Source organism: Coturnix japonica, chromosome 2 (genome assembly GCF_001577835.2).
Source record: "Coturnix japonica isolate 7356 chromosome 2, Coturnix japonica 2.1, whole genome shotgun sequence".
NCBI classification, from domain to species: Eukaryota; Metazoa; Chordata; class Aves; order Galliformes; family Phasianidae; genus Coturnix; species Coturnix japonica.
The window spans coordinates 64,929,743-64,938,916 of NC_029517.1; the positions used below are offsets into that span (position 1 = coordinate 64,929,743).

General features: G+C 41.6%; 1 long non-coding RNA gene across 1 annotated transcript; it reads right to left on the reverse strand.

Moving 5' to 3' along the window:
* Nucleotides 1–776: 776 nt before the first annotated feature.
* Nucleotides 777–9,069, reverse strand: LOC107309593. The gene is made up of 3 exons (XR_001553243.2): nucleotides 7,879–9,069; nucleotides 5,211–5,298; nucleotides 777–1,280 (listed from the first exon to the last, which is right to left on the reverse strand). It is a non-coding gene; the product is annotated as an uncharacterized LOC107309593 (long non-coding RNA).
* Between the last annotated feature and the right edge of the window lie 105 nt (nucleotides 9,070–9,174).

A 9,174-nucleotide genomic window follows, 5' to 3' on the forward strand; every position in this document is an offset into this window, starting at 1 on the left:
ACAGCAAGCTTTGCGTCACATTAATTCCATCTTCATTGTCTTTTTTATTAGCTTAATTACTGCTTATAAAGATGTCTGCTTTGTCCAGAAAGCCATGCAAATAATTGCTGTGCAGCTGTGAGGGCCATTCTTGTTGTATCTGTGTAATTGATTTGACTCATAGCATGGAGGTCTTATCCCTGAGAGAGACACAATGTGGTTTCAAGGTCAAATTTTGACAGTACTTCTCTAAGGTAATTTACTTACAGTTTTCTTTTTGGATGCTCTCAAGGTCAGGCAGGATGGGGCTCTGAGCAACCTGGTGTAGCTGTAGGTGTCCCTGTTAATTGCAGGGGTGTTGAACTAGATGGCCTTTAAAGGTCCCTTCCAACTGAAATGATTCTGTGATTCTTATTCTGCTGCATTCAAGAGTGGCTGGGTTATCACAGAGACCTACATTGCCAATATGGCTTCCATGCTTACTTCTGCCTACTGCCAGGCCAGGCCTGCCATGCTGGCTTAGCTCTAGGCCGCATCCTGCTGTTTGTGTCAGGCAAGCAGCAGCATTCTGCTTAGGAGGCATCCAGCGTGCTGGTGATAAGTGCCTTGCCGAGTCCTTTCTGCCAGTTGTTCTTGGCAAATAGAGTGGAGAAGACTATTGTTGTTGCTGGCTGTTATCTCTGCCTCTGAGACCACTTGGCAGGGGCAAAAATCTATCTCTTTGGTGTGGAAACAAGCTGCTGGACGCTGGATGAGTCAACTCATTAATAAACAAAGAGTTACAAAGGAAACGGGTATTGGTCTTTAGCAAAATAAGTGCATAAAAAGTTTATTGGATGCTGTGGTGTTTGTCCTCCCCAGCATGACACTGTTTTATCTCGGGTCCCAGCCTTCCTATTAAAAAATGGGGAAGTTAGTACTTTATCAAATCTTAATCGGCTTCAGTGTTGATATATTACTTACATAGCTTGGAAAGTATTTTCTGCATTGTTACTGCTGAAGGTGGGTTATTTTTAGTTGCTACTTTCTATCTTTTTCTCTGTTCCTGAAGCTTCTCTGCATGATGCACCCCTGGTATGAAAAACCTACCGTGTTCTGTCACTTACTTTATTTCCATTAAGGAATCCAAGCCAGATGCTCTAAGGCTGAGTCTGATGAGATGCCCTCATTTGCATGAGACGCTGTTGTGCAGAGAAGGGTGCTCAAAAATGAGGAAAGGTCATGATCAAACAAGCTGGAGGAATGTTTGCTGAATGGAGCCTTTCAAATGAAGGGCGGGCAATTTTCCCAGAACATTTCACCTGGAAAGAAGCAGTGAGTTAATAGCAGAGCACAGAAAGGACTAATCGATTGCACATTATGCAAAAATCAATTCCTTTAATCAGTTTCAAAATAGATGTAATTAGTTTTTCCTCCTGATTCTTGAAAATAATAAAGAAATGCAAATAGACATGATTTATGTTCTCTGCACCATTTGCTTATTACTCATTCTATACTCTCCGACTTAGACCTCCCAAGGTTTCTCTCTACATGCTTCACACTTCTACTTACTTTCACCATCATTTTCTTTTCCCATCTCAATCCCATCCCTTCTGAGATCAGCAGTCTACGTGAGTACACACCACATATCATGTTGTTGTTTTATTTTAGCATTGTTCTCCAATCTTATCATAATACTACCTAATTCCACATAATAATAAATCCTCATTATTTGCCCTCCAGGCAAGAATTGAAGAGAAGTTTTCACTTAGTTTCCCACAGCAACGTGCATATCTACCTTTTTCCCTGGGTGGTTTTAGTAGATTTAAATTCTAGTACATGTAAATAGTCAAAATTGTTCTCTCGGGCGCTTTACTGCACAATCAAGCATCCAACATCATGCCTTTGTGAGGTCCTCCTCATCCTTTCTAAATGCAACTGAGTAATTTTTTGTCATATGTTGATTTTGCCACCCCATCGTGTGTGTGCCTTTCCTCCAAACCAAATATTCAACAGTGCCAGCACCAGTACAAGACTTGAGGAAGTCTGCTTGACCTTACTTAAACTTATGAAAACAACTTGCATCCATCTTTTCCATTAAAGACTGAGACCTCCTGCTGTAAAGTAAATCAAACTGACCTTTTCATATTCATAAACAAACAAATAAATAAATACATAGAACTTGGCTCTGCCACCCCTGGCTTATCCTCTGAGAAAAAAAACCAAACAAACACAGCCCAGGATGAGGGGAGTGAAAAAGGAATACTAGAGAACACTTCTACAGTGTCCAATGCAGGAGAGGAGAGCAAGGTGGGAAATAGGAGGAGCAAACGTGCTCCCATTTCTTGGCTCTACCGCTGTCACACTGCATGGCGGCAGAGGGGACTGACCACTGCTGTAAGTACACGTATCCTAGAGATCTCCTCTCCACTACGTGCAAACATACCCATTGCCAAGGAGCTCATGTGAATCGCAAAAAAACAAGTCATAAAAATGAAAAGAAATTAAAAATAATAAGGGGGGAAAAAAAAAAAGTAAGGCTCAAATGCTCCAATCCTCCCAGGTATAATTACAGAAAATAACAACAAAAATGAGGTGGCTTCTGGCATTTTTGGTGTTCTGAGGCATTTACTGTTTTGAGTCTCGACTGCGGTAACGCGTAGGACGCATAAACAACCAAGTTGGCCAACCAGATGGGCACACGATCTGCTAATTGGGGAAAGTCTGCCCTAGGATCCAGCCACGGTTGACTGCAAAACAGCCCCCAGAAAGTCAATTTTTATTTCCTTTTTTTTATTATTTTAAAATACCAGCTGAGCCACTCATCTAGAAAATTAAACTAATATGCATTTGGTAGGGCAAAAGAAAATTCCTTTCTGAATATGTATTAGCTTTCATCACGTCTCTACAGCATTTAACAGCAAGAACTGCAGGGAGAGAACCTATAGGTTTGGTTTTAGACTTAGAAGCAATATATGAGATTACACAGGTCGTAGGAGCAAGACGTTACTCTTACCACAAAATGCAGGCTATCCAGAGAGATATTCAGGGAACAAACAAACAAACAAACCCACCACCTTGGGAGGCACAGCACAGTTATGTGTTGGAAAGAAGTATGATTTCACACCTTCTGTTGAATAGTACAGAAAATAAATTTTCAGGCTTCTCGACTCAATTATCTGTAGTGTAAGAGTGGAATTACATGTAGGTGAAGATTCTGTTTTCCACTGACATTAAAACATCCTGAACAGATAATAAATTCCACTGTAACAAGCTGTACATTTGCTTTAAGAGATAGACTGCCCATGGTTTCAGAACCATGTATATCCTACAGCATATTTATTTTCAAGTAAGTTAACACTCGAGTCAACGATCTAATTTGTCATTTAAGTACTGCCAAAGATTTAGCAAAACATCTACACAGGTATTACTTATTGAGATCTCTGGTCATGCTTTTTCCTCTGTCTCCTGCATGACTCTAATGGAGCGAGGCTCTGATTTGCAGTCTGGGTTTAACTTTGTGCATGCCTAATTGCACACGCAGAGCATTATGTAGATAAAGCTGCATACTTGTAATCGTGAAAGGAGGTAAGTAAAATCATGTTCCACATTGTAAATCATGACCTTTTGATTAAACATCTGTTACCAGCTTAATGGCCATTCGAGGTGTGTTAGCAATAGGAATTGTTTATTACTGCTTTCTCCTGTCAAACTTAGGAAGGAGCTGCAAGGAAGTAAAAGAATAGTAGCTGAGAGAAGCAGACCACACAGCCCTACAGCAGGGTGGCATCCCGTCGGTCTGAGGTCACTTGAAAAGAATGGGGCTGAAGCCTGTTGAGCTCCACCAATACAGCTGTGGAAGCTATTAGCCAGGTTGAATATAGGGACCAAAGCAAAAATAGCAGTGACACCATCATATATCCTTGTTTCTGCATCCAGAGCTGGCAGGTAGGAAAGAAAAAGAGTAGACTAAGTTTAGCCTCCTACTGTGTTTAGGTTGTTCTATGGGCTATATTTCACAGGTAGTTCACCCTGTCCAAATGATTCCTTGCAGGTGCTGAGTCCACCTGAAGATGCCAAGTACAAAGTGGAGCTCAAAAGAGCAACAAAAGAAAAACATAGAAAAGTGATATGGTAACGTGTATCTTCTCATTGAATCAGAATGATGACCTTTCAAATTCATTAAACATAGTTTCCATATTTCCCACTTAGGGCCACTTTCTCCAAACTTCATCCAGAAGAAAGAATGAGAGCAGGTGCCGTTGGGAGCTTCTGGATTTAACAGTATTTGATTTGGATGTGCACCGTGTTGCACAGTTTTGCAGGTGTAGGACGAATATAACAGACAAAGGTTCCCTGTGCTACCTGGCTAAAATCATAACCATAGAATCATAGAATGGCCTGGGTTGGAAAGGACCTCATAGATCATCTAGTTTCAACCCCCCTGCTATGTGCAAGGCTGCCAACCACTAGACCTAAAATGCTTCCCTTTGAATCAAAAGGCACATTTCTTCAGAAGTATTTTCCACCTGCTTGGTTTTCAAGCACAAAAAGCGAGCTCTTCAAGTGATCAAGAGCATCAACTCCCCTCCCAGGAGCAGCACTACAGTTTCTTGTATACCTATACAATACCTATTATGGGATTCAGGTTTGCAGTCCTACCTGTGAACTACTCCAACTGAATTAAGTGATGAGTAAGCTCATAGTCACACATGACAAACAATCTGTACAAGCAGTGTCTGAGCTCATATTGACTTTTCTCCTTCACATTGACCAAAAAGCGCATGAAATAAATGCAGACAGTAGATGCAACCAGACATTTTGGGCTGAAAAGATACCAAGATAATAGCAGTAGTAACTGCTTGTATTGAGATGCAAGGTAGGTGAAGATCTTTTTTCACTACTTAATATTTTCAGTTTATTTTCCTCATACGGTGCAGTTCACTTACTGTTTTCAGTTTTATTTAACAGAGGTAAATTAGCAAGGTAATAATACATGTATACACATATGCATCTGTATTACGGTTTCCTACCCCTGAATAAATTCATTTCAGGGTGCTTTGCTGTCAGGTTCCTGTTCCTCCTCATGCAATTGATGTAGTTGCTGCTGAAAGCTCATTAAGAAAGCAACTCTGCCTGTCGCCCGACAAAGGAGGATATAAAAGCGCTCCATTGTTCCTGCTCTGCAGAAAAACAATGTGCCACAGCCAGACCCCGCTCCCAGTCGTGCCAAGTGCGCACTAATTTATTACCTCTGGATGTCTGATTCCAAGTGAAGGAAACTGGAATGTCATACCTTCATTCAGAACACCATCTCATGGAATTATTTTTTCCGGATTCCTGGGAAGTTGAAATATTTGAGAAGAATATCAGGAACTGTTGTTTTAGCCTGTTTGGTGAGTAGATAATTGCCTTCCAACTCCACTCTTTCAGGAAATGATGTGAGTGTTACATTGTTCCTAGACGGGGGCAGCGATGTTTTTTAACGAGACGCATACATATATATATTTTTAAAAGAAACAAAACACAACAAAAACACGCAGCCTAAGCCGCTGCACCGGCCCAGACTGATTGAAGCTGGTGCAGATAAGAGGTTGGCCCAGACGACTTGTCCGCATTTCACATAACTAAGAGCATTCTTTAGCGGGGATGTAAGCAACGCTTTTTGTTGAAGGAGAAAAGAAGTCCAAAACAAAACCCTTTATGATGTGGGAGTAAAAAGCTCATTATGTTAAGTGATATCAAACATGACCAGAAGAGGCCCTGGGGAGAAATTACACTTTTTTATTGGATTCCCTGGGACAAACTAGCCTGGGAACTTGAAAGCACAGGGAACGTGCACGTGGAAATCACGTCATCTATGAAGAATAATTTCTTAGCGTGTGAAAATTATTTGGACATAGTTTTCAGCTAAAGTTTCTCTTTATGGCAGCTATTTCAAAAGGACCATACTGAGGCAATGACCCCGTGGTAGCGCTGATACAATAGCTGCTGGATAACCTCCTTGCGGAGCTCTATGCACTTAGTCCAGCCCTGTGTCTACAGGGAAAAAATAATTAGCGGTGAAACTCCGAACAAGAGGCTTAAAGCTGAGCATCTTACTTAATTTTTATTGAAGACAATCGCAAAATTCCAAGCCAGTTCTCGAGTTCCAGTTTAACTTTTGCTAGTAGTAAAACTCAGACTCGAGAAAGCGTAAAGAGGAAACCACGAATTGGTTTTAGGAAAGGCTGCAAAGGGCAAAAGGAGTGGCATACAGAAACCCTGTCTTGACTTGTCATGCCCTGCTTTTACCATGGCACTTCTCTGCAACTCATCTTTGTGGACCTTTTTGGACTCCCTCTAGGAAATCCCTTTCTTTCTTGAATCAAGGAGCCCAGAACTGGACACAGTACTCCAGATGCAGCCTCACCATGGCAGAGTAGAGGGGGAAGATCGCCTCCCTTGACCTGCTGGCCACTCTCTTTTTGATGCACCCCAGGAGACCATTGGCCTTCTTGGCCACAAGGGCACACTGCTGGCTTATCATCAACCTGTTGTCCCCCAGGACTCCCAGGTCCTTCTCTGCAGAGCTCCTTTCCAGCAGGTCTGCCCATAACCTGTACTAATGTGTGCAGTTTTCCCTCTCAAGGTGCAAGACACTGCACTTGCTCTCGCTGAACCTCATCACTTTCCTCTCTGCCCAACTTTATCCTGCTCTCTCCATCATTCATTTCCTCCCTTCTTAAGCATCTGGCCAAGAAATAAAAAATCAATAATTAAGTAGCCCTGGCACGTAAAATTCTGTTAATGGATATCTTAAAGGAAATGACTTTTGCTGTACCACCTGCAAGTTGCAGCTGCACAGACAGATTGTAAACATGAAACATCTCTGTCACCCCCTGCATTTACAAATATTTTTATGATGAGAAATGGCAGCCTGTTTTTGTGCCCTCTTCACCTGGATAGGTGGACACGAAGAAAGCCTTTCACACATAGAATGAGCCAAAGGCACTGTGCTACACTGGCTCTCTGAAAAGCATTTGTTTTCCATGCTCAGAACATCCCAGATGACACCTTCAAGACACAAATGCCTAATGCAGTGAACACTTCTCAACTTGCTCAGGACACAAATACTGAAGTCTTGCTATCTCTGAGTGCTCCTTGACTACAGAAAACTAATTAAGTCTTGCAATGTATTGCTGGCTCGTTACTCTGAAGAACCGTTTTTTAACCATTAAACTTTGATAGTTTAAATGAAGATTCCTCCTTAGGACTCCAGGCAGTAATAAGCTGTTCCAAAACCACGCTGCTAATTGTACTACTGTAATGTTTTCGTACCATTTTTAACCTTGTTTGGAAAATACTGTCTATGTTTGGAATTCTTTCAAATCAGTACATTGGAGCAGTGCGCAGTATTTCCTATTTATGCAATTCAGGTTAGAAGCTTGCTAGATGACATAGCAAATATTGGAACAGGTTTAGAGACATCTGGAGAGGGGATTTTCAGGAACCGGAATTTCTTTAATGAGGGATAAAAACATCTGGAAAGGACAAAATTGGGTCCACTCACAAAGGGCTTCCTATGACCTCAAGTAGTCTGGAACTAACTTTCCAGAAGCTAAAGCTACTGAAAAGTGCAGTGCACGGACTAGGACACACGTTGCAAGAGGCACTTTTGCATACCATGGTTTGGGAAAGCACTGGCTATGTGCCATCCTACAAGCTTTGCAAGGTGTGCTTGAAAATTTACCTTATAATTAACTCAAAAGACAATTAAAAATGCTTACTCGGGTCCTGCGGTGCAAAAACTAAAGTTTTTTCCCTCTGAATACAGGGACAAGGTGTCACAAAATGCTGGACAAATGTATGGATTGTGCCCCTCCCAGAACGTTAGTAACGAGTAACGTGCAAAGTTACAAATAGCGCCTTGGTTCTCACCCGCTGCCATCACATTAGAAGGAAGAACATCTCAAGCTGGAAGAGCCCCACGAGGATCACGGAGGTTAACTCCCAGCTTCACACAGGACTGCCCAAAATTCAAACCATACGTTCAGTACGACGTCTGTTTAAAAAGAAATAAATAGATAAAAGCAAGACAATGATACGCAGAGGCTGGTCTCCCTGTATCCACCCAGTGAGTCATTAGGGAAGAGGACTGAAATACAAGGCTTCACTAAAAATTAGATTTAAAGTAACTATAAATAAAAAATTAAAGTATGGCGTTATCCATTATTCACTGTGATTTGCTGGAAAGACCATACAGAAGGGGTCAGCTTTTTCTTCACTATCTATAAAATTGAACTTTCATATGTATTTGTAGTGTAGATTTAACCCAAAAGGTGTTTTGGAAGGCACTCTGAGTCCTCTACTGGAATCCTAAATCAGGAAGCACAAATCTGAGCCCTGAATTTTCAAAGGTAAAGTTGCCAGGACTTCTTCATTGCCACTTGGATTACCGGGCTCTTCCTGAACACGAGGGATGTCTTCCAAACCTCTGCACTCCCGGCTCATTTCATTTCTCTATATTTCAAGCAGATTTCTTAGCTCCTCCTTCAGAAACTTCAAGAGTGGTGGGACTTTGGCTTAAGTAGACAGACACAAACACAGTTTATGATGGCTCTTACTCTAAGTGCAGTCTAATTAATGGAATATAAGACAGCAAAAGTCTACAGTGGACACCTGTTTTTCTTTCTACACACAAGACTTTCCTACTCCAGACTAACAATGCAAGTAACTGCATGCCCAGTTGATTCATAAAGACTTATTAGAGACTTGACAAAGCAAGATAAAATTGTGAGTAACATAGAACTCTATAGTGGTGATGTAGCAAATATGCTCAGCGTTATCATGAAGAAGCGTGTTTCTACTTTGCTCACAACTACACAGAAAACTGCTGCCTAGAAAACTGCAGAGGCACGCAGTTCTTTTCACCTCTCAGAATCAGAAGTTACCTACCCATACAGTATCGTATTTCTGTGGGTTGAAAGAAATCCCTCATAAAGCTCCCCTTGCGTTAACTGCCCCCAAACAGATCTGAAGTCCTCCTGCCTTCTGCTTTCTCTCTTAAATGTCTGATAATTGAAATTTCACAAGAATCACAGAATCACAAGGTTGGAAAGGACCTACAAGATCATCTAGTCCAACCATCTGCTACCACAAGCCACTAAACCATATCTCGTAGCTCCTCATCCAGACACCTCTTGAACATTGCCAGGAAGGGCAACCACACCACCT